General features: G+C 43.2%; 1 pseudogene; it reads right to left on the reverse strand.

Annotated features, from left to right (window-relative positions):
- Window positions 1-273: 273 nt before the first annotated feature.
- LOC137537169 (zinc finger protein 850-like) overlaps window positions 274-23630 on the reverse strand; it is a 91048-nt pseudogene continuing 67691 nt past the window's right edge.

A 23630-nucleotide genomic window follows, 5' to 3' on the forward strand; every position in this document is an offset into this window, starting at 1 on the left:
TGCAGCACTGAGGCATTGGGGTGTCTATAGCAGTGACTGTAACACATATAACAATAACCTGTCCCCCTCTCCACCCCAGAATTCCTGAATCTCACCTCCAGCCCAAACACCTGTATCCAATCATCTCCTAATTTACATTTAGGGTGCAGCGCTGAGGCATTGGGGTGTCTATAGCAGTGATTTTAACTCATATAACAATAACCTGTCCTCCTCTCTCCCCCCCCCCCCCCCCACAGAACTCCTGTATCTCACCTCCAGCCCAAACACCTGTATTCAATCATCTCCTAATTTACATGTGGGGTGCAGCACTGAGGCATTGGGGTGTCTATAGCAGTGACTGTAACACATATAACAATAACCTGTCCCCCTCTCCACCCCAGAATGCCTGTATCTCACCTCCAGCCCAAACACCTGTATCCAATCATCTCCTAATTTACATTTGTGGTGCAGCACTGAGGTATTGGGGTGTCTATAGCAGTGACTGTAACACATATAACAATAACCTGTCCCCCTCTCCATCCCAGAATTCCTGTATCTCACCTCCAGCCCAAACACCTGTATCCAATCATCTCCTAATTTACATGTGGGGTGCAGCACTGAGGCATTGGGGTGTATCTGCATTATTTGTGCTGGAGTATAATATGACCTGGGAATATATATTACTTCTAATACCTTATCTATTGCTGCCATCATATTTATAGTATTATCATGTAAAATAGTTACCAATCTTCTTTTGTGAGGTTGTAACAATATAAATCTGAAACACTATCTCTAATATTATGTACAGAAATCAGGAGATCCCTGGTAGATCCCGTCACAGTCACAGTGATCCAATCTCTCTGAATATCAGTCCTGTGTGTGTCCAGCGTAACATTGCTGGGAGATAAATCCCTCTCTTCTTATCTTACTGGACTTTGTGCATTCAGCTCAAATCTCTTCATGTTTCCTGAATATCCAGTCATATGACAAAGTGTGGCAACCTCTCTCAGCCTAATAATGACCTCTACTGTCCACATACAAAAGGAGGCTCAGCGAAGCACTGATATCACATCTCTGTTGGGGAGACACATTTCTGCACCTGTGTAATCTTGTTATGATGCACATTGCATAGTATTTCCTGTTATCCCAATAAATGTAATATCACTGCAGAAATACTATTTCAAAATCACATGGCATATATTAAAAGGAGGTTGCTACTTTAAAGGAGTCATCAGCCAAACCAAGTTCTCCCTGCTCTACTTCCCCAGGGGCTTCCTCCAGCCCCTTGCAGATGCCACGTCCCACGCCACAGCTCTGCTTTCAGCCGTTCGGCCCGGTGTCCCCGCCGGTGAAGAGGGCGACCTTGGGGGAACTTGGTTTGGATGATGACTCCTTTAAAGAACATCCGAGGTGAAAATAAACTGATGAGAAAAACAATTGTATGCATCCTCCTTCTCCTAAAAAATTACTTTTTTAGCTATCCCACAGTGTTAGTTTATATTTAAATCAATTTTTTAAGTTTTTACTGTTTCACTGTCTCTGTTCAATAACTCCTTCACTGAAGTATGCCAGGGGTCAAACCTATTAATTATAGACCCTTTTTATCTTTTTTTTCTGCTTTCAGAATCCATTTACTGACAGGAAAGTGTTTTATGACTGTAATTACTTATCAGTGAGGGTTATGCTATAATCTGACCCAGTCCGACCAGGACAGAAACTGTCACTTACATACCTGATGTTTAACCCTTTCAGGCAGAGAAAGAAGAAAAGGAACACAGCCTAGTTATTTGTGTGCTTGGCAATACAAAAACACGTCTATCTCATCATGACACCTCGGATGTCCTTTAAAGGGAATTGAAAATTCATATAAAATAAAATTTATAATTTCCAATAGCAAATGAATGATCTCCCTTACCTATCCAGTCTGCAGTATTCTTCTCTGGCAGGTTTAGTAAATATATGGCCAATTAAATATAAATCTTTTTATTTTCTCTGCTTTTGCTTTATTTCCATCTTGTGAGGATAACACTGACATCACTTCCTCCCTTTCCTTTCATGGACTTTGTTTCTGTTCCCCTCCCTCCTTGCATCATTGATGTCCCTCCCAGGGTAGGAGGTGATGACATGTTGCCAAGGGAACAGGGAGAGTCACTCCTGAGCATGTCAGGTGAGAGTTACCAGCACACAGGAGGCAGTGTAAGCAGATACATGCACAGTAAGGACATTGTCCGCTGCTTGTGCAGCTATTAGTGCTGGTGGTGGAAGGGGAGACTTTGTAGGAGTTCCTGAAATGTCCATTCCTCAGTTCAGTCTGGATAAATGGGAGCGTCTAAAATTCCCACATACTGTATGCAGCTTATAGTAGGTAAATAACAATGTCATATACAAGTTTACTGGGGTCTCACATTCTTGTTTTACATTTAAAGGGGTTAAATTCTGAACTGTACACAGCAGCCATATCAGTGTGACATAAAATCTGGCTCATTCAGCTCCCAACAAAAACAAATAATTCACTTTCCAGCACCCTGTTCTTATCAAATTTGTTCAGCCAGATGTGTGTTTTGGCTCCTATTTACTCTTCAGGCTGCATGTGACTGCATAAAATGCCTCATTTGCATAGATAATGCTCCTGGTTTATCAACCCTTCCAATGGAAAAAGTGATCACAGGCAAATTCTAACTAGGCTTAGTACTATATGCGCCCATATTTATCTCATCATGTCACCTGAGTTCAGGGACATTAACACTTTATGAACCAATACACTAAGTGACATGAAAGAGTCCTCGGGATGCTGTGTAATTATATTTTGTTGTGTAAAAAAAATAGACAAAGTGTATCAAACACTTTTGGCCAAGACATTTCCCACACTCAACACAACTGTCTGATGGGCGGTGACTTACTTACATTTCCCACACTCAGCACATGAAAATAGGGCTTTTCACAATGTGAGATTTCTCATGTCTGACAAAATTTGATTTACTCCCAAAACATTTCCCACACACAGTACACGAATAGGGCTTCTCACCAGTGTGAATTTTCTCATGTTTGACAAGATTTGATTTACGCCCAAAGCATTTCCCACACTCAACACATGAATAGGGATTCTCACCGGTGTGAAATCTCTCATGTTTATCAAGGTCTGATTTCTTTACAAAACATTTCCCACACTCAGCACACAAATGAGGCTTCTCACCAGTGTGAGATCTTGCATGTTTGACAAGGTTTGATTTAGTCCCATAACATTTCCCACACTCCGAACATGAATAGGGCTTCTCACCAGTGTGAGATCTCTGATGGGTGGAAAGATGTGATTTACTTCCAAAACATTTTCCACACTCAGCACATGAATAGGGCTTCTCACCAGTGTGAAATCTCTTATGTATGACAAGCTGTGATTTACGTGAAAAACATTTCCCACACTCAGAACATGCATATGGTTTTTCACCCGTGTGAGATCTCTCATGTGGAACAAGATGTGATTTACTTCCAAACCTTTTCCCACACTCAGCACATGAATAGGGCTTCTCACCAGTGTGAGATCTCTCATGTCTGACAAGGTCTGTTTTATGCCCAAAACATTTCCCACACTCAGCACATGAGTAGAGTTTCTCACCAGAGTGAGCTTTCTCATGACTGACAAGAGTTGATTTCCATACAAAACATTTTCCACACTCAGCACATGAATAGGGCTTTTCACCAGTGTGAGATCTCTCATGAATGGCAAGGTCTGATTTACAACCAAAACATTTCCCACACTCAGCACATGAATAAGGCTTCTCACCAGTGTGAGATCTCTCATGTCTGACAAGCTGTGATTTACTCCCAAAACATTTCCCACACTCAGCACATGAATAGGGCTTCTCACCAGTGTGAGATCTCACATGAATGACAAGATGTGATTTCTGTGCAAAACATTTCCCACACACAGCACATGAATAGGGCTTTTCACCAGTGTGAGATCTTTCATGAATGACAAGGTCCGATTTACATCTAAAACATTTCCCACACTCATCACATGAATAGGGCTTATCACCAGTGTGAGATCTCTCATGTTTGACAAGATTTGATTTCCAAGCAAAACATTTCCCACACCAGGAACAGGCATAAGACCCTCCAACAGGGGGAGAGCTGTGTTGGGTATGAGGCCCCTCAGGGTTAGACAGGTGAGGGGAGTCCGCGTGAATATTTGTGGTAACCAGGATATCTGCAGGAGACTCTTGTCCAGTGACATCATCATCCATTGTACAGTCTGTGGATACAGAGAGATGAGTCTCTGAGAGGTTCCTGATGCCGGGACTCCACCCTGCAAATAGAGAAACATCATCACTTCCTGTTAGAGAATTCTGAGGGGAGGAGAAATTATTATTAGGGATGGTCAGTGAGCTGTTGATAATTCCAAGTTGATGCAAAGTGCATATAAATAGCATACAATCATACCGTAGGTTGTGCTCATTACAGGCAGCAAATCACATGACTATAACTTTGGCTTGCATGCTAATTTTATGTAGTTTGGAATTCAGCCAATGAAAAGCATTTCCTGACAAATGTCATTAGTTGCATACAATTTGCAGGACATTTGCATACAAGTCAGAGTTAATTGCATCTCATGGACCCTCCCTACATCTAAAGCATTGGCCATACATGGAAAGCAGTATAATGTAGAGCTTGATGAGACAATGGAAGCAATGTGTTACTCCTGTGACAACAGACCTATGTGTACTTCTAGCAAGACATTTATATATAATATATAAACTATACAGAGACAAAGGGAGCCCAGATTGTGTAGTATTAATGCTGAGCTGGTGATTTGTGGAGTGTGAAGGGAAACTCACAAAATAAGGCTGCTATTTAGGGCACCAGCCATATAGGCATGTGGAGGAATCAGTCTGCACTCGGCTCCCCAGGGCTTCCTCTAGGTCTTGGTCACACTCTTGATAAAGCTATAGTTGGTGGGACAGGCCTGGTGGCCCAAGCTGGAGCCCGAGCCCTCCTGGTGAGGAGGTGACAATGCAAAGGGGGAAAGAGGAGCCCGGAGCTGCATACAATTGTATAAAACCAATAAAATGAAGACAGAGGAGCTGCCTTACCTCCAGAGTGACACAAGCAGGGAAACTGAAACTTGTTACATATGTAATTTATCAACTATATTATAAATTATGTCGTATAATGCTTATATATTTATATTTTACATTGCATCCTACGTGGAAAAGATGTTTGCAGGGAGAGGGGAACTCACCACCACCAGGGAAACTGTGCGGGTCAGAGGGGGGAAGTCCATCAACACCATGGAAGCTGTGGGAGAGGGAGGGGAACCAGTAGAAACCAGGGAACAGTATAAAGGGTTTGTGGCATGCAAAATTGGTCATGGCTAACAGTGTGGAAGGGGCATGGCTAAAGGTGTAACAGGGGCGGTCTTTGTGTCCAATTTTTGTGGCTTCAAAAGTTGGGAGGTGTGCATATGATGTCATATCTGCACACACTAAGTCCACACCGACCTAACAAATACACTTTATTTTACCAACTTTATTTACAACAGACACTAACACACATATAAAGACATCAGAACATGCTCCATGTCACATACATTGTTACAGTGAGGCAGGGATGACACTTGAGTCCGCTGAAAAAGGCTGCTGGTATTTGCAGACAGTTCTTTGTGCTTTCCGCACATGACAGCCAGCTAGCAGCAGTTGTCTGTCAGCAATAGGGATTGCATGTGGAGAGCGAAAAATGACAAAAATGACTTACAGTAACATCTTTTCCTGAAGTCGGAAGGACAGCAACCCTAAGACTTGTCTCCCTCCACTTAAAATGGACAGGACACTAGATGTGAAAACATTATTAGAGATAATACTACAGATTAGGCAGGCAGGCTCAGTATATTAAGCAGCATTCACTACCATCTTCAGTTAATAAAAAAAACTTCACACAGAATGATGTTTCAACAAGTAATTTTAATAAGAAATCATCAGTGTGGGTAGTAGGGGGGCTGTCCTTCCGACTCTTGGAAAAGACATTACCGTTAGTACTTTTTGTACGTCTCAGGACAGCAACCCTGAGAGGATAAACAATATATATTTAGGGAGGGATAACAGCCTTCAAAACTCTTCTACCAAAACACAAATCTGAGTTAGACAAAATATCAAATCTATAATGTTTAACAAACGTATTGTGGTTCGACCAGGTAGCCACCTTGCAAATTTACTCAGTTGTGGCTCCTGCCCTCTCTGCCCAATAAGTAGAAACTGCTCTGGTAGAATGAGCCTTTATTGATCCTGAAAGTGGTTTTCCTTGATGGGGATAAGCTAAGGCAAAAGCCTGTTTGATCCATATGGCTATAGTCGCTTTCCATGCCTGCTTGCCTCAGAATTTTCCAGCAAAGACAACTAAAATGGCATTGGATTTCCTACAAGATTTCGATTGCTGAAGATATTCAATTAAACTTCTCCTTACATCTAAAAACAGTATAACTTTTCTTCCTTCTGATTAGATGGACTGCTGCAAAAAAGAGGGTAGAAAATTCCAGGGCTGTGGAGTCGGTCCAAAAATCCACCGACTCCGACTCCGACTCCTCAGTTTAGGATTCCACCGACTCCGACTCCGACTCCACGACTCCGACTCCTCTAATTTGCATATTACAATTTTGTTGATTAAAAGTATGTAACATGAAATTCGTCTCATAACTGCCAACGCTTAGGAATTTTACAAGACAACTGAAGTGAGAAGGATATGTAGACTACTATATTTATTCCCTTTAGACTAAAACTAGTCCTTGGTAAGAGTACTTGTAAAAGGTACAAACCGGAACAAAGAACATCTATCAGGCCCTAGGCAATGTAAGTGTGGGTACATGTAAGAATGATGTGCAGGTACTCTGCAGGGGAATGAGGAGATTGTAAACAGACAACACCTCTGTGTTCAATGTGCACAGCATTCTCAGTGGATTCCCTGCAGCTCTGTGAGGAGTGCATATGTAGAGTATAGTACTACTGTGTAACAAAGTAAACCTGAGACAGATGAAATTAAAGTTTTGTACATACCTGGGGCTTCCTCCAGCCGCCTTCAGGATAATCAGTCCCTCGTTGTCCTCCTCCACCACCTGGATCTTCTGCTATGAGTCCAGGTACTTGAGCCAGTCTGGCGTAGTGCGCATGAACACACTCCGCCGCTAGGAGCATACTACACCTGTGCAGCACTATTGCGCAGGTGCAGAATGTTCCTGGCTGTGGGAGTGGCATGCGGCCGGACTGCGCTGACTGGCTGAATTACCAGGACTCATAGCAGAAGATCCGGGTGGTGGAGGACAGTGAGGGACTGATTAGCCTGAAGGGGGCTGGAGGAAGCCCCAGGTATGTATAAAACTTTACTTTTCATCCGTCTCAGGTACCCTTTAATTTGTAGTCACCAAACCAAATTTTAATAACATATCAAATTATTTGATTTCAGTGCATACATTTGCATAAATCAGCATCAGTGCAGAATTATTTCCATCTCATTGACCATCTCTATTAGTGACACAGCTACACATCAGGCTTTATTCTTACAGCATAGATGTTATTTAGTATATAAAAGAGATTCCTGTGTACTCATCATATATACAGTCACAATCAGATATGTATATCTGACCTTAACAATACGGGGACTGCTTTATTGAAGCAGCACAAGTAACTAATTTTTATTGTTTTATTTCATTTTTGTGGACTAAGCACAGCTATTACTGTATATATACATTATTTTTAATGACTATTATCTGAGAAATAGAACATTTTATCATATTTTCTATTTTAATTACAGTTACAAATTCATTAGTAGTCGGAGTCGGTGCATTTTTTCCCGACTCCGACTCCGACTCCAGGCACCCAAAATTGCCCGACTCCACGACTCCGACTCCGACTCCACAGCCCTGGAAAATTCTCTAAAGATCTATGGAATTTTTATACCACTTTAAGCAGAAAAGATACATTCAGACGAAGAGTAATCCTATCTTCGCTTATGAGAAAAAGAGAGAACACCAAGAGCCCAATATAGTGTAGTATGTACTGGTAATGTATAATTGGAAGAGTAATAATATTAATTTCATACTCACAAACCAGGGTTACCAATTAGGCAACCACTGTCAAGTCAGGTGGGGAGATTGTCCTGACCCCACTCAGGATTAAAAAGTCGCTCTCTGTAGTAGAAGAAGGAAGGGTACAACCCTCCACCCAGGGTGGACTTGATGTAGATAATAGGATAACAGAGGCGCCAACAGGATTAAAAAAAACACTAAAAGAACTTAAAAACCCATCTTGGTAATAGAGGAGGCAGTGGTGGACTTACCTCCTCCAAGCAGAACTCCAAGCTCTGTCTGACAGAGGCGCTCAGTGTTGATGATACTGGCAGATGCTGTTTACTCCTATCTGTTATTGCCCGATGAAGCGGGTTTGTATCCCGCGAAACGCGTTGCACTTTATTTGTAGTATCCAATAAAATTGTTTTGACTGAAAATCCACAGTCGTGCGTTCTGCTTGGAGGAGGTAAGTCCACCACTACCGCCTCGATTACCAAGATGGGTTTTTAAGTTCTTTTAGTGTTTTTTATCCTGTTGGCGCCTCTGTTATCCTATTATCTATCTTCGCTTATGACACAGTAGGATTTGTTTATCGACAGTGCCTGTAATTCTCCTACTCTCCTAGCCCATGTTATCACTAAGAGGAATGCAGTTTTCAGGGGTAAAGGTTTGTCTGAGAAATCAGAGGTTGGTTCGAAAGGAGCCTCACATAAACCTTGCAGAACAGTGTTCAGATCCCAGGCCGGCACTTTTGTCTGCATTGTAGGTCTTAACCTTTTTAGTGCCCTAAAGAAACGTATTACATATTCCTCCTCTGCCAGTCTTCTCTCAAGAAACACACTATTTGCAGATGTCTGTACTTATACTCAATCCTTTCTGAAACCCGCTCTGAAGGGATTCAAGCACAGACATAGAAAGAACCACATCTCTAGAATTCAGTGAACACCAATTGTTGTAGATTTTCCCGGCTTCATAAGAAATCTGCCTTGTTCCTTTCTTTCTACTTTGGATTAGGGTTTCTGAGAGTCTGTTTGAAAAACATTTATTCTTTAACCTCCCTGGCGGTTTATTAAAATCCACCAGGGGACAGCAAATACGTTTTTTTTTATATTTTTTTTCATGTAGCTCAGCGGCATCCCCCCAGCCCAAAGAACGGGATCTCTTGGAGGGCCATGGCGACGGGGCGGGATGACGTCACCGACGTCGTGACGTCAAAGGGGAATCCGATCCACCCCACAGTGCTGCCTGGCACTGATTGGCCAGGCAGCGCCTGGGGTCTGGGGGGGGGCGGCTGCGGCGCGACGGATAGCGGCGGCGATCGGAGGTTACACGCAGCTAGCAAAGTGCTAGCTGCGTGTAACAAAAAAATTATGCAAATGGGCCCAGCGGGGCCTGAGCGGTGCCTCCCGGCGGCATAGCCCGAGCTCAGCTCGGGCTTACCGCCAGGGAGGTTAATAGTTCCCATTCAGGTTCCATGCAGAAAGGCGAAGAAGATTCAGATTGGGGTGGAGTACTGGGCCTTGTGCCAGTAAGTCTGGATGATCCAGAAGCATGAGATGACCTGAAGTTAATCTCTGTAGTAGAGCAAACCAGGGTCTCTTGGGCCAGAAGGGAACAATCAAGATGGCTTGGGCCTGGCCTCAGAGAACCTTGCTTATCACCTTCGATATTCAGCCCAGAGGAGGAAAAAGGTACATTCGATGATGACTCCAGCTGATTGAGAAGGAATCCACTGCCCAGGGATTGTCCTAAATAAACAGGGAGGAAAATAGAGGGCATTTTGCAAGGTGGAACACTTGCTCATTGAAGGACCATTCCTCCTGATAAATGTTCGATCTGCTTATATAATTTGCTAGATGATTCAGGGTCCCTTTCAGGTGAACTGCTTTCAGAGATCTGAGGTTTTGCCCTGCCCCATGCAGAATCTTTGATGTTAGAGTCCACAATGATCTGCTCCTTGCTAGGGATGGCCCTGATTAGGAGAACTCATGGAGAAGCATGTGATCAGTTTGATCAGCTGATACATTTGTAAAGTCCTGATTTGCTGTGATGACTTCCTGGTTTAACACATGATCAGGACCAGCAAATCAGAACCTTACAAATCTATTAGCTGATCAAACTGATCACATGCTTCTCCATGAGTTCTCCAAGGCTGGGGGGGCATCCCTACTCCTTGCTCCCCCTTGTTGAATCAGGTAAGCCACTACTGTACTTGTATCTGTTCGAACCGTGACGTGGTTTTGATTAATTTGAGGACTAAATACCTGAAGGGCTTCCCAAACTGCCCGTAACTCTTTGCTGTTCAAAGAAGCTTTGCAAACCTGAGTAGGCCATTGACTCTGCACAGGAAGTGTGTCCAGGTGCGCTCCCCATCCCCAAGAGCTCACATCCATCGTGATTACTTTTTTCTGAGGAAACTCCCATAGATTTCCTATAGAATGATGATCTGGACTCAACCACCAAGTTAGAGACTCCTTGACACTCCAAGGGATCACAAAATGTTTGTCTAGGGAGGAGTATCGTTTGTCCCATTTTCTGGAGTGAAGTTGGCCTCAATGGACTGCCGAGAATGATGCTGTTAGAATTCCCAATAACGCCATAGCTATTCTTAGAGTTATGGTGTGCGACCTCTGAAAAAAGAGAACAGATTTCAATATCATTGATGATTTTCTATCTGGAAGTAAAAGTTTCTTACGGGAAGAACATATTTCAAAACCCAGAAACTCCATATATTGTTGGGGTAGCAAAGACGACTTCACCCAGTTAACTAACCACCCGAGAGATTGTAGAAACTCAACTGTCAAATCCACCTGGAGAGTCACAGAGTCATATGAAGGTCCCCATATAAGTAAATCATCCAGATAGGCAATGATCTGAACAGATTTAAGTCTAAAGACTGACAACACTTCTTCCATAACCTTGGTAAAGAGCCATGGAGCAGAGGATAGACTAAAAGGTAGAGCATTGAATTGGAAATGTCTTACCTTTCCATTGAGCACTACCGCGAACCTGAGGTATTGCTGTGATTCCAGATGTATTGGCAAAAGCAGATAGGCATCGTTGAGATCCAGGGATGCAAGAAAACAATTCTCTTGCAGGAGATTTAACACTGAACAGATATTGTCCATCCAAAACTTCTATACCCTACTGTCTTGTTTAGACGTTTCAGATTTTTAATAAACCTGTAGTCTCCATACAGAATTTTTTTATGAGAAACATTGGTGAGTAAAATCCTAGCTCTCTTTGACACCTTGGGACTTGACGAATTACTCTCTTGTCTAACAGGGAGGATATCTCATTTTGTAATGGCAGAGCTTGATCCTGAGCTTTTGGGGGAGGGTTCAAAAAGAACTGACTTGGAGGAGGAGCTATAAATTCTATCCTGTTTCCCTGGAGAACAATGTCTAACAGTCAGTTGTTTTGAAAAGTTGTATGCCACTGTTCGAAGAAGTGAGATACTCTTCCCCCAATTGGAATACTCATTATCATTGCTTAGCTTCTTGGTTAGGGGGGGGGGGGGGGGGGGGGTATACTGAAGGCTGGGCTTGGAGCGCTGTGTTATAACGGGACCATTTTTCTTTTGGCCTGCTTTATTCTCTGTCTCCGTTTTCCCTAAGTCACAAAAGGAGCATTTAGAACAAAAACATTTCCTCTTAGTTGGAAAGTTCTTTTTATTATCAGCTGACCTCTCTAAGGTTTTATCCAGCTTGGAACCAAAAAGATGACCTTCACAAGGCAGACCACATAGCTTAGATTTTGATGAGGTGTCCCCCTACAATGTCTTCACCTAGATTCCTCTTCTGGCAGGGTTTGCCAACGCAGTGGTTCTGGCTGTAAGATGAACCGAATCGTGTGCTGAATCAGCTAAATAGTTAGTCGCATGAAATATCTTTGGGAAAGATTTTAGAATTTCTTCCCTTGGAATTCCTGATGCAATCTGCAATTGTAATTCCGTTAACCATACTTCTAACTTCTAAGAACCTGGAAACCGCTGTGGAGGCTACAGAGGTTTAAAGGTTAAAGAGGCAGATTCCCATGCTCTTCTTAAGATAGTGTCAATTTTCTTATCGATTGGATTCACTTGCCGAAGTATTCAAATTGAAGATCAGACCTTCTGGAAACCGTGTATAAGGACTGATCAAGTTTGGGGGAAGGACCCCAAAACTTTTGATCATCAGGTCTATACGGATATCTTTAGCTAACAATTTAGGTCAGAAAGCTCTTCTTTCTGGAATATCCCACTCTTTCTTAATAATATCTATGAGACTTTTATGAACTGGAATAAATGACATTTGGATTTTAGACAGACTTTTATTTATACATCTAATCAAGACTTTTGTTCTGTTGTTATACCCAGGGCTTTATGCATCGTCTCAATTAACTCTTTCATTAAGTCTGTAGAGAATGCAAACTTTTGAGTTTTACTGACTTTCTCCTCCGATCCATCCATTTCTGAGGGGGGTAATTCCTCCAAAGAAGAAATTCACTTCCACCTCAGACATGTCAGATCCCTCTGATACATTCTCCACCCTCCTCCTTTTGGGTTGTAGTAAGTCTAACACCTCAGAAGTAGGGATGGTCAGAAATGCCAAATGGTCGGAAAATCCACTTTCCAGCCATTGCCAATTACCGCTACCGATTTCGCTTTCCGCTACCGATTTCCACATTCCGACGCGGATGTTTGCGGAAATTTCTGCCTCGTTTAACATCGATTTTTCAAAAACTATAAGGTCTTTTTGAATTTTTTTTTCCTCTTGTTCCCACTCTTCTGGTTAACATACCCTGCAAATTTGGTGTGTCTAGCACCTATGGGGGGGGCTTTGCTGTTAACCATAACCGCTAAAGTCGGTGGCTTTTGACTGTAATGTAAAATGTAGAAAATCCCCATTATCCAATATGCAGTAATTTTAAGCCAATCAGAAGACTCAGAATAAATAAGCCAATCAGAGAATGTGGAAATTTCCGCCTACATCCCCATTATTTGATTGGTTGATTCATTCTGAGTCTTTTGGCGGTCATAAAATTGCCGCCTATCGGATAATGCGGATTTTCCGCATTTTACATTACAGTCAAAAGCTGCCGACTTTAGCGGTTAATAGCAAAGCCCCCGTAGGTCAAAAAGACCTTGTAGTTTTTGAGAAAATTGATGTTAAAATCGGCAGAAATTTCCACGAAAATCCGCCTACCGCAGTTCTATTACCGATTTCTGCATTCAGATGCAGAAATGCAATTTCTGATTGGAAATGCTGAAATTGCATTTCCGCGTAATCAGAACAAGCATCCCTGCTTGGAAGTCCCTGCAACTGGTGCATCTGAGGCAGATGGGTGAAAAACAGGAGGGGAAACTGGGTAACAGCCGAATCTTTAATCTCTTTAATAGCAGATGACATCTCAGATCTGATCCATCTCATTACGTCTTTAAACAATGCTGGAGATCCATCCTTCACCAGGACTGACATACAGTGGCTTGCAAAAGCATTCGGCCCCCTTGAAGTTTTCCACATTTTGTCACATTACTGCCACAAACATGAATCAATTTTATTGGAATTCCACGTGAAAGACCAATTGTAACGGTTGGGTGTTGCAACTCAGACGTCTGATTATTAGGTGATCTGCAGCATCACTAATAATACAGACACTATACCTGATTATGTGGTGATCTGCAGAATCACCAATAATACAGACACTATACCTGATTATGTGGTGATCTGCAGAATCACCAATAATTCAGACACTATACCTGATTATGTGGTGATCTGCAGAATCACCAATAATTCAAGTATAGCTGACAAGATACTGTATGAATGGTGCTTGGTGCAACAGTAAGAAATATTAGATAGGCCTTACTAGAGGAGCTGGAAGGCCTATCAAGACTGTACCGAATAGATTTGACTGGACCTTACCAGAGGGGCTGGTAAGGTACTATCAGCACAGTTATACAAATAGTTCAGCAAAACCTTACCAGAGGAGCTGGTAAGGTACTATCAGAACAAAGGAAATAGAACTTAGATAAAACCTTGCCAGTGGAGCTGGCAAGGTATGATAGAAGGAATGACTGTATAGTTTGACCAGACCTTACCAGAGGTGCTGGTAAGGTAGTATTAGTCACAGTACTAATATATACCAAGAACTGCACCAGAGGGGCTGGTGGGTAATCAGAAAGAGCACCTCACCAGTGGCAAGGGCCCACTGGTGAGTAGAGGGGTCAGACAGACAAGGTTCGGCAGCAGAGAGACAATAGCAGTACAGAATCGTTAAGCAGGAGAGTAGAGAGTAATCAGGCAGAGGTTCAGCAACTATAGTCAGATAGGCAGAAGTACAGAATCGATGAGCAAATGCAAGGTCAGAGTATAGCCAGAATCATACACAGGTAATCAATCACAATAATATACAATAGTCCTAGTCTTGTGTGAAATCCCTGGTTTCCTCCCAGATCAAAGCACACCGGATACTAGTCTAAGGTCTGAGCGCTAACACAAAGTATTCACGACAGCAGACATTCAGCGAATGGAGAGCGAAGGCTTATGAAGCAGAGGAAGAATCTCAGCCACGCCCACCTTGGAAACAGCCAATCCGAGTGGCGAGAGTCACCTCTGACGTCAGCCGACCGGCAGGTCAGCTGACGCGCCTTCTCTGAGCATAAAGGTCCTGTCTCCGCGCGCGCCCGCGCGAGACAGCGATCCCATGGGCAATAGACAGTACCGTTCCCAGCGTGCTAGACGCTGACAGAACAGACGAGGTCTGGGAACAGGAGACAAAGGCGGCTCCGGGCACACCCTGCACATCCGCAGCCACCATTTTATCAATTGTTACACCAATACAAAGTGCTGTACACGTGAGAAGTGGAACGACAATCATACATCATTCCAAACATTTTTTACAAATAAATAACTGCAAAGTGGGGTGAGGCGTTCAGCCCCCTGAGTCAATACTTTGTAGAACCACCTTTTGCTGCAATTACAGCTGCCAGTCTTTTAGGGTATGTCTCTACCAGCTTTGCACATCTAGAGACTGAAATCCTTGCCCATTCTTCTTTGCAAAACAGCTCCAGCTCAGTCAGATTAGAGGGACAGCGTTTGTGAACAGCAGTTTTCAGATCCTGCCACAGATTCTCGATTGGATTTAGATCTGGACTTTGACTGGGCCATTCTAACACATGGATATGTTTTGTTTTAAACCACTCCACTGTTGCCCTTGCTTTATATTTAGGGTCGTTGTCCTGCTGGAAGGTAAACCTCTGCCCCAGTCTCAAGTCTTTTGCAGACTCCAAGAGGTTTTCTTCCAAGATTACCCTGTATTTGGCTCCATCCATCTTCCCATCAACTTTGACCAGCTTCCCTGTCCCTGCTGAAGAAAAGCACCCCCAGAGCATGATACTGCCACCACCATATTTAACAGTGGGGATGGTGTGTTCAGAGTGATGTGCAGTGTTAGTTTTCTGCCACACATAGCGTTTTGCATTTTGGCCAAAAAGTTCCATTTTGGTCTCATCTGACCAGAGCATCTTTTTCCACTTGGTTGCTGTGTCCCCCACATGGCTTGTGGCAAACTGCAAACGGGATTTCTTATGCTTTTCTGTTAACAATGACTTTCTTCTTGCCACTCTTCCACAAAGGCCAACTTTGTACAGTGCATGACTAATAGTTGTCCTATGGACAGATTACCCCACCTGAGCTGTAGATCTCTGCAGCTCATCCAGAGTCACCATGGGCCTCTTTACTGCATTTCTGATCAGTGCTCTCCTTGTTCGGGCCTGTGAGTTTAGGTGGACAGCCTTGTCCTTGTAGGTTTACAGTTGTGCCATACTCCTTCCATTTCTGAATGATCGCTTGAACAGTGCTCCGTGGGATGTTCAAGGCTTTGGAAACCTTTTTGTAGCCTAAGCCTGCTTTAAATTTCTCAATAACTTTATCCCTGACCTGTCTGGTGTGTTCTTTGGACTTCATGGTGTTGTTGCTCCCAATATTCTCTTAGACAACCTCTGAGGCCCTCACAGAGCAGCTGTATTTGTACTGACATTAGATTACACACAGATGCACTCTATTTAGTCATTAGCACTTGTCAGGCAATGTTTATGGGCAACTGACTGCACTCAGACCAAAGGGGGCTGAATAATTACGCACACCCAACTTTCCAGTTATTTATGTGTAAAAAATGTTTGGAGTAATGTATGATTTTCGTTCCACTTCTCACGTGTACACCACTTTGTATTGGTCTTTCACGTGGAATTCCAATAAAATTGATTCATGTTTGTGGCAGTAATGTGACAAAATGTGGAAAACTTCAAGGGGGCCGAATACTTTTGCAAACCACTGTAAATGCTTAGCAGAGGCAGACATAAAGCAATTACACATAGCACATTTCCTTTGGCTAGATTTCTGAACAGCCTTAGATCCAGAAGTGGCTGCAGGCTTGTCCGGTTTAGTAGGTTTGTCAGGCTTGTCGAATTTAGAATCCCACTTCACCAGCTTTGGCTATAATGAAAAACTTATAAAAATAGCCATAAGCCTGATAGCCCACTGAACAACATAACAGGTGACAGTCAACAATCACAGCGTGACACAGAGATGGAGTGAGGCTTGTCTCCTCCGAGCCCTGCGAGAAAGAACCCGTGGCAGCCTCCATGGTCAGTATCACACTGATTGACCAGGACAAATAGCATAAATACTCATTTGTAAAATGGTCCCTGCCCTTGTTAACATTAATACACACGCTTAACTTTTAATCCATACTACACTGTGCAAGTTGACTAGCTCTGTGTGCGACAAAACCGCTGCTGGAATGCACGCTGAGTCACCCAGGGACTGTTGCCGTCACATGAGGCGGCTGTCACGTGACCTGCACACGGCTCTTCCGGCAGAAACAGCGTGTAGTGCGCCTAACAAGACGTGGGAGACTTGTGCAGGCTGCAAACTCCCGCACTGGACCAGTCTGGCCAGTGCATACAAGGGGAGACATGACAGCCGCGGCTCCTGCAAATCCACATGGCTAGCCAGCTTTCCCCATACACAGAGCATCCTACAGGACAGGAAATCAACCAAGAATGGTAAGTGAATGCTGCCTAATATACTGAGCCTGCGTAATAAATTATGCAAATGTTTTCAATCTACTGTCCTTTCCAATTTAAGTGGAGGGAGACAAGTCTCGGGGTTGCTGTCCTGAGAAAAGCCATTTTTTCCAGCACATAGAAAAATATACATTATATTTCATGCATGACACACGCAAGTTATACTTTTGTTACACAGTAATAAGGGCCTAAGTGGCTGCCTTGTCTGCAGCACAAGTGGCCATGTGTCTTACAGAACACCCCCCAGCTTACACCCTTCTAGAGACTCAGGCAGGGAGCACACTTGTCATGATTTGTCTGCAGCACAAGTGGCCATGCGTCTTACAGAACACCCCCCCAGCTTACACCCTTCTAGAGACTCAGGCTTATTACAGGCCAGTAACACTAAGTCACCCCTACTGTGACCAATCTGTGTACAGTAATGTATAGTGACCATTATCAGCTTGTTACAGGCCGGTAACACTAAGTCACCCCCTATTGTGACCAATCTGTGTACAGTAATGTACAGTGACCATTATCAGCTTATTACAGACCGGTAACACTAAAGGCCCATACACACGTCGGATTTTAGCGAACGACCCGTCGTTTGAACGTTCCGTCGTTCGGACGTTTTCGCGTCAAATCCGACGTGTGTACAGACTATCGTTCGGGTGATAAGACTGGTTACCAGCGATCCGCCCGGCGGATCGTTGGTAACCAGTCTTATCACCCGAACGATAGTCTGTACACACGTCGGATTTGACGCGAAAACGTCCGAACGACGGAACGTTCAAACGACGGGTCGTTCGCTAAAATCCGACGTGTGTATGGGCCTTTAGTCACCCCCTACTGTGACCAATCTGTGTACAGTAATGTGCAGTGACCATTATCAGCTTATTACAGGCCAGTAACACTAAGTCACCCCTACTGTGACCAATCTGTGTACAGTAATGTACAGTGACCATTATCAGCTTATTACAGACCAGTAACACTAAGTCACCCCCTACTGTGACCAATCTGTGTGCAGTAATGTACAGTGACCATTATCAGCTTATTACAGGCCAGTAGCACTAAGTCACCCCTACTGTGACCAATCTATGTACAGTAATGTACAGTGACCATTATCAGCATATTACAGGCCAGTAACACTAAGTCACCCCCTACTGTGACCAATCTGTGTATAGTAATGTACAGTGACCATTATCAGCTTATTACAGGCCGGTAACACTAAATAAACAACAAGTGTCAGCGCCAAGGCAGAAGGCGACCGCAGCCGAGAAGGACAATGTCCAAAAGTCCACACAAGCAATGAATATATAAAGTCAGCGCAGGTCTATAGTAATACAGCTTTCGTCATTCTCTGGCATACAGGATCTTCGAACAAAAAGGTAAAGAAGCAAGGCTTACCAGATTCCAACAACCCACATTATAAGGTTGTAAACGAGTTTGATAGATGGTCCGCAGAACTTTCAAATGGTGTCGTTTCACCAGCGATGTTGCACACCACAGATTCCTCCGGAATATATTAGATATCCTGAGATCGCAGAGACTCGCCAAAGGGGAGTCCAGTAGGATAGTGACATGAAAGAGATGTACGGCACATCTAAGTGTAAACCGTCTTTATTACATAACAAGTAAAACAATTTAAAAACAAGGATAAAAGAAACTCACATACGGGGCCCGTGCACTGGGAACCCCGAAAAAGTAGCGCGCATAAAATGTTCAATAGAAGACCTCAAATAAAATGGTGTTATGTAATAAAGACGGTTTACACTTAGATGTGCCGTACATCTCTTTCATGTCACTATCCTACTGGACTCCTCTTTGGCGAGTCTCTGCGACCTCAGGATATTGTCAGAATTCTAGCGGTTTTATTTATGCAGGAAAAAGCTGTCATAAGTGTATGGTTTAAGCTTTAATGTTCTATGCAAAATTTCAATGTGAACTGTAAAGTTATAGTACTTCTTTAATATTGCTATGTGACTGAGCATATTCCAGGCTGCAAAGCTTAAAAGATTTTACCTTGCAAGCTGGAAGATTGTTGATGTACTGGTTACAAGAAGCCAAAACATTCTTTGTTAATGTCAAGGTTAGACTGCACAGTATGTGTAAGACAGAATGCTGGTTTAAAATTAACATTACTGCAATAATTATTACACACGGATATTATTAATCTAAATATTAATGATCAATACAGTCCTTCTAAAGAAAGAAATAGTTATTGTTAAACCCTATATAATAGAATCTATTACTTTGAAAGAAATTTAAAATCTGTAGTCTACCCGTGGAAGATGAGAAAGTAAAACTTTTATAAGATTGTTTCAACTTGTAAGCTAGACAATTGTTGACATGTTCAGTGGCTTGAAGGCCATCACAGCCAGCAAGAATATAATGCCATGTTTTGACTATGATTGTCCTTTGGAATGTCAATAAGTTCCAAGGTTTTTGTATTGTCCCGTATTTAGGACAATGATGCCATCTGGAGGGTTCATACTTTTATAAAATCAACATTATTAATAGATTGTTATTTGTTATTGTTCTGCCTCTCCAGTCTAAGCACTACAATGTGATCTCTGTAACTCACGGTTGTGTTGAGATGTGTGTAATCGCAGCCTTAGGTAGATTGGCGGACAGTGACTCGATCCAAACGACACCTTGCAGATCGTGAAGAAGTTTATTCAAACTGTGCAGATCATACACCGATGAACAAATGGATAGGTCAAAAAATCATAGTGTGAGCAGCTAGCAGAAGCATGTAGCTGAGATGCAGGGTTGAAGCTAGAATGAGCTAGAAGGAGCAGTGTGGGAGGAGACAAGGAGATCAGAGCAGGGTAAGGGAAGAGAGAGGAGACACACTTGAAAAGGCAAACTATGCATGTGTAACATGACACTCCCCGTCGAAATCTATGATTTCTAATAACAATAGTAACTTAAGTTCAAATAATAGTTATTTTCCTGCTTGGAACACCTGCAACAAGAGAAACAGCAAAAAAGGCAACAGGAAAACATTACTACAATACTTGTAGAAGTACTTTTTCAAGTGTAGACATGGGCTTCAGAGGGGAAGGCAGCAACAGCACCAATCCTTCTTACCTCCCTTTAACACAGTTGCTTTGAAGGTCTGTCTTCAGAGGGGAAGGCAGCAACAGCACCAATCCTTCTTACCTCCCTTTGTACTATGAAGTCAGAGTTAGGAGTCTTTCTGTTTAGGCAGAAGCAGTACCAGTTCATTTATGGGTCTGAAGTAATGTCTTGCAGAACCTTCTTTCATTACTTTGACTTCTGCTTTCCGCACTTTGCCATCTGTTGATTGAGATGCTTTCCTCTTAGTCTTTGGCACTTGACACACTTATGAAGTATGGAGGATATACATCTTTTCATCCCGATTATCCAGAAACCAGCAGCCCTCACTGCTCCTTCTGTGAAGTGCCGGCCTTGGTGTTGAACTTGCTCGTGGTAATGTCTGACTATCAGAGCAGTAATGTGGTGACGGCCTGGAATGATGAGAGGATTTTGCTCTTTGCTAACCACATTAGACCTTGCAATGCGACCACCAACTCGAAGTAGTTTGTTTGGATCAATTGTTGGATTCAACTGGTATAGAGGGCTATCTTTGGATAGATTTAGTCCTTTTGACAAGTTGTGGATCTCTTGCGAATATACTTCATGTTGGACACATTGAATGATGACTCTTTCTGCTTGAGCAACCTCTGCAATGGTGGGAAGCCCTTTACAGATGTGCCACTTACGACACTCTTGATTAGTGTCATCTTTGCTTGCGAAGTGATGAGCAACGTGAATAAGACGTGCAGTCGCTCGTACAGCAGAAGACCACCTAGAAAAACGTTCAAATCGGTGAGGTTTCAGTCTTGTCTTTGCTTCCACGGAGGTGCTAAATGTAACTGCACTGGCCTTGATTTCCTTATCACACTCTGGATGGATAAGTTCAAAGGTAGATTCTACGGGATTTGAGAAGAATTCTTCGTTCAAGAGTACTGGTGGATTTATCCATGATGTATTCAGAAAGGCGGCAGCAGGCACTGCGCGACTGCCTAGGTCAGCAGGGTTCTGGTCCGTGGGTACATAGTGCCATTGCTCTGGCGTTGAGAATCTCCTAATACGATCCACACGATTACCAACATACACATGAAACTGTCTTGTTCGATTGTGTAGATATCCTAGCACTATCTTGCTGTCTGTGTAAAAGTCAAATGAATCAATGTCAAAGTCTGTTTCGTGCTCAATAAGCTCAGCAATTTCAACAGCTAACATGGCTGCACAGAGTTCGAGCCTTGGAATGGTATGTGCAGGCTTTGGAGTTAACTTGGTTTTACCCATGATGAATCCTACATCTATTTCACCGTTGGAGTGTACAACTCGGAGATAGGCTACTGCAGCAATGGCTTCCATGGATGCATCACAAAAGACATGGATCTCCAGTCTGGTAGCATTCTTTAAGGATGCAGGAGTGTAAGAGCGTGATATCTTAAACTGTTCCAATGCCTGGAGGGACTGCTTCCAGGATTCCCACCTTTGCTCTTTTTCTTTGGGTAAAGGGGTATCCCAGTCGGTGTTCTCTGTCGTGAGTTGTCTGAGTAATATCTTACCCTGAATGGTAAAGGGTGCTATGAATCCCAAGGGATCGTAGATACTATTCACTGCAGACAGTACTCCTCTTTTTGTGAAGGGCTTTTCGCAGACTGATGTTTGAAATGTGAACATGTCTTGTTTTACATCCCACAGCAACCCAAGGCTGCGCTGTGTGAGGGAAAGGTCAGATTCTGGTTGGAATTCCTTAGCACTAACAGCATGATCATCAGAAGGAAATGCTCCCATTACCTCAGTGCTGTTGGAGATGATTTTATGTAGTCGGAGGTTGGCAGTAGCGAGCATGTTCTGAGTTCTGGTGAGAAGGTCAATGGCCTCTTCTGCTGATGGTAGAGACTTGAGACCGTCATCCACGTAGAAATTCCTTTCAACAAACTGGCGTGCATCAGTTCCGAACTCTTGTTCGCCTTCTTGGGCAGTTTTTCTCAGTCCGTAAATGGCAACTGCAGGGGAAGGACTATTCCCAAAAACATGAACCTTCATCCGATAGTCGATGACCTCATCGTTGACATCATTGTTGCGATACCATCGGAATCTGAGGAAGTTTCTGTTATCTTCACGGACGATGAAACAATGAAACATTTGTTGAATGTCTGCCATAATGGCAATTGGCTCTTGTCTAAAGCGGAGTAGGACTCCTAGGAGGTTGTTGTTTAGGTTAGGTCCAGAGAGAAGATTGTCGTTGAGAGAAACGCCTTCATAACGAGCACTTGAGTCAAAGACCACTCTAATTTGGTCAGGCTTGCGAGGATGGTAGACCCCAAAACACGGAAGGTACCAGCATTCTTCTCCTTGTGAAAGAGGGGGTGCAGGTTCAGCATGATCTCTCTCGAACACCTTCTGCATAAAGTCAACAAAATGTTTTTTCATTTGTGGTTTCCGGTTCAGGTTGCGCTCTAAAGAGTTGAACCGCAAATCTGCATGTTGTCTATTATTTGGCATTCTCTTCCTTGGAGTGCGGAATGGTAGCGGTGCCACCCAGCTGTTAGAATCATCTTGGTAGAACTCTTTACTCATGGTTCTCAAGAATTCTTTGTCTTCTATTGTGGCCGCTAACTCATTGTCCTTTGTGGTTACCTCAAACACTGTGTTACCAATGTTGTCATCCCGAAAGATAAATGCTTTGCCATCCTCTAGTAAGATGCTCTCTCGTGTACCTTTGCCACACAGCCTTTCTTTCACATGATAGTAATGTTGTTGTTGTGGAAAGTAAGTAGTACGTCCATTGGGCAGGATGTGTGTTTTAAAGGAAGAAACCGAGAGAGGTTTCTTGGCATTGCTAAGGCAGACGTTGCCTATAATGACCCAGCCTAGATCCAGACGTTGGGCATAAGGTGCATCATTTGGACTGTCGATTTGATCGCGAACCTTGTGCACCCTTAGGATGTCTCTCCCGAGTAGCAACAGGATATCAGCATTTTCATCGAAGGCTGGTATTTGATCAGCTATGTCCTTCAAGTGATCATGGTGCAAGGCAGCTTCAGGAGTGGGAATCTCATCCTTGTTGGTTGGGATCTGATTACACTCGAGGATGGTAGGCAAGGGTATTTCCAAATTGCTATTGAGAGGAGTAACTACAAGGTCACTGGCTCTTCTACCCAAGACTTCTGTAATTCCTGCACAAGTACCTAGGGTATAAGGTAGAGCTTCTCCTGCAATGCCTAAGAGATCAAAGAACCTTGTACTTGCAAGAGATCGGTTGCTCTGATCGTCAAGAATGGTGTATAGTCTTATGGCTCTTTCAGGTTGGCCCTTTGTGTATACATGAACCAAGCATATCTTAGCACAGGATTTCTCACAAAGTCCTTCTCCACAGACTTCAGTGCATGTTGAGGACACTGGGGTGGAGGTAGCTGTTTGTTCAGCATGCTCCCCGCCATGCTTTGCCCTGGGGGGAATGTCTGTGGATGCCAGAGTAGTGCTGTTTTGATACAGATGAAGGGCTTG

The sequence above is a fragment of the Hyperolius riggenbachi genome, chromosome 10, assembly GCF_040937935.1.
Source record: "Hyperolius riggenbachi isolate aHypRig1 chromosome 10, aHypRig1.pri, whole genome shotgun sequence".
In the NCBI taxonomy this organism is placed as follows: Eukaryota; Metazoa; Chordata; class Amphibia; order Anura; family Hyperoliidae; genus Hyperolius; species Hyperolius riggenbachi.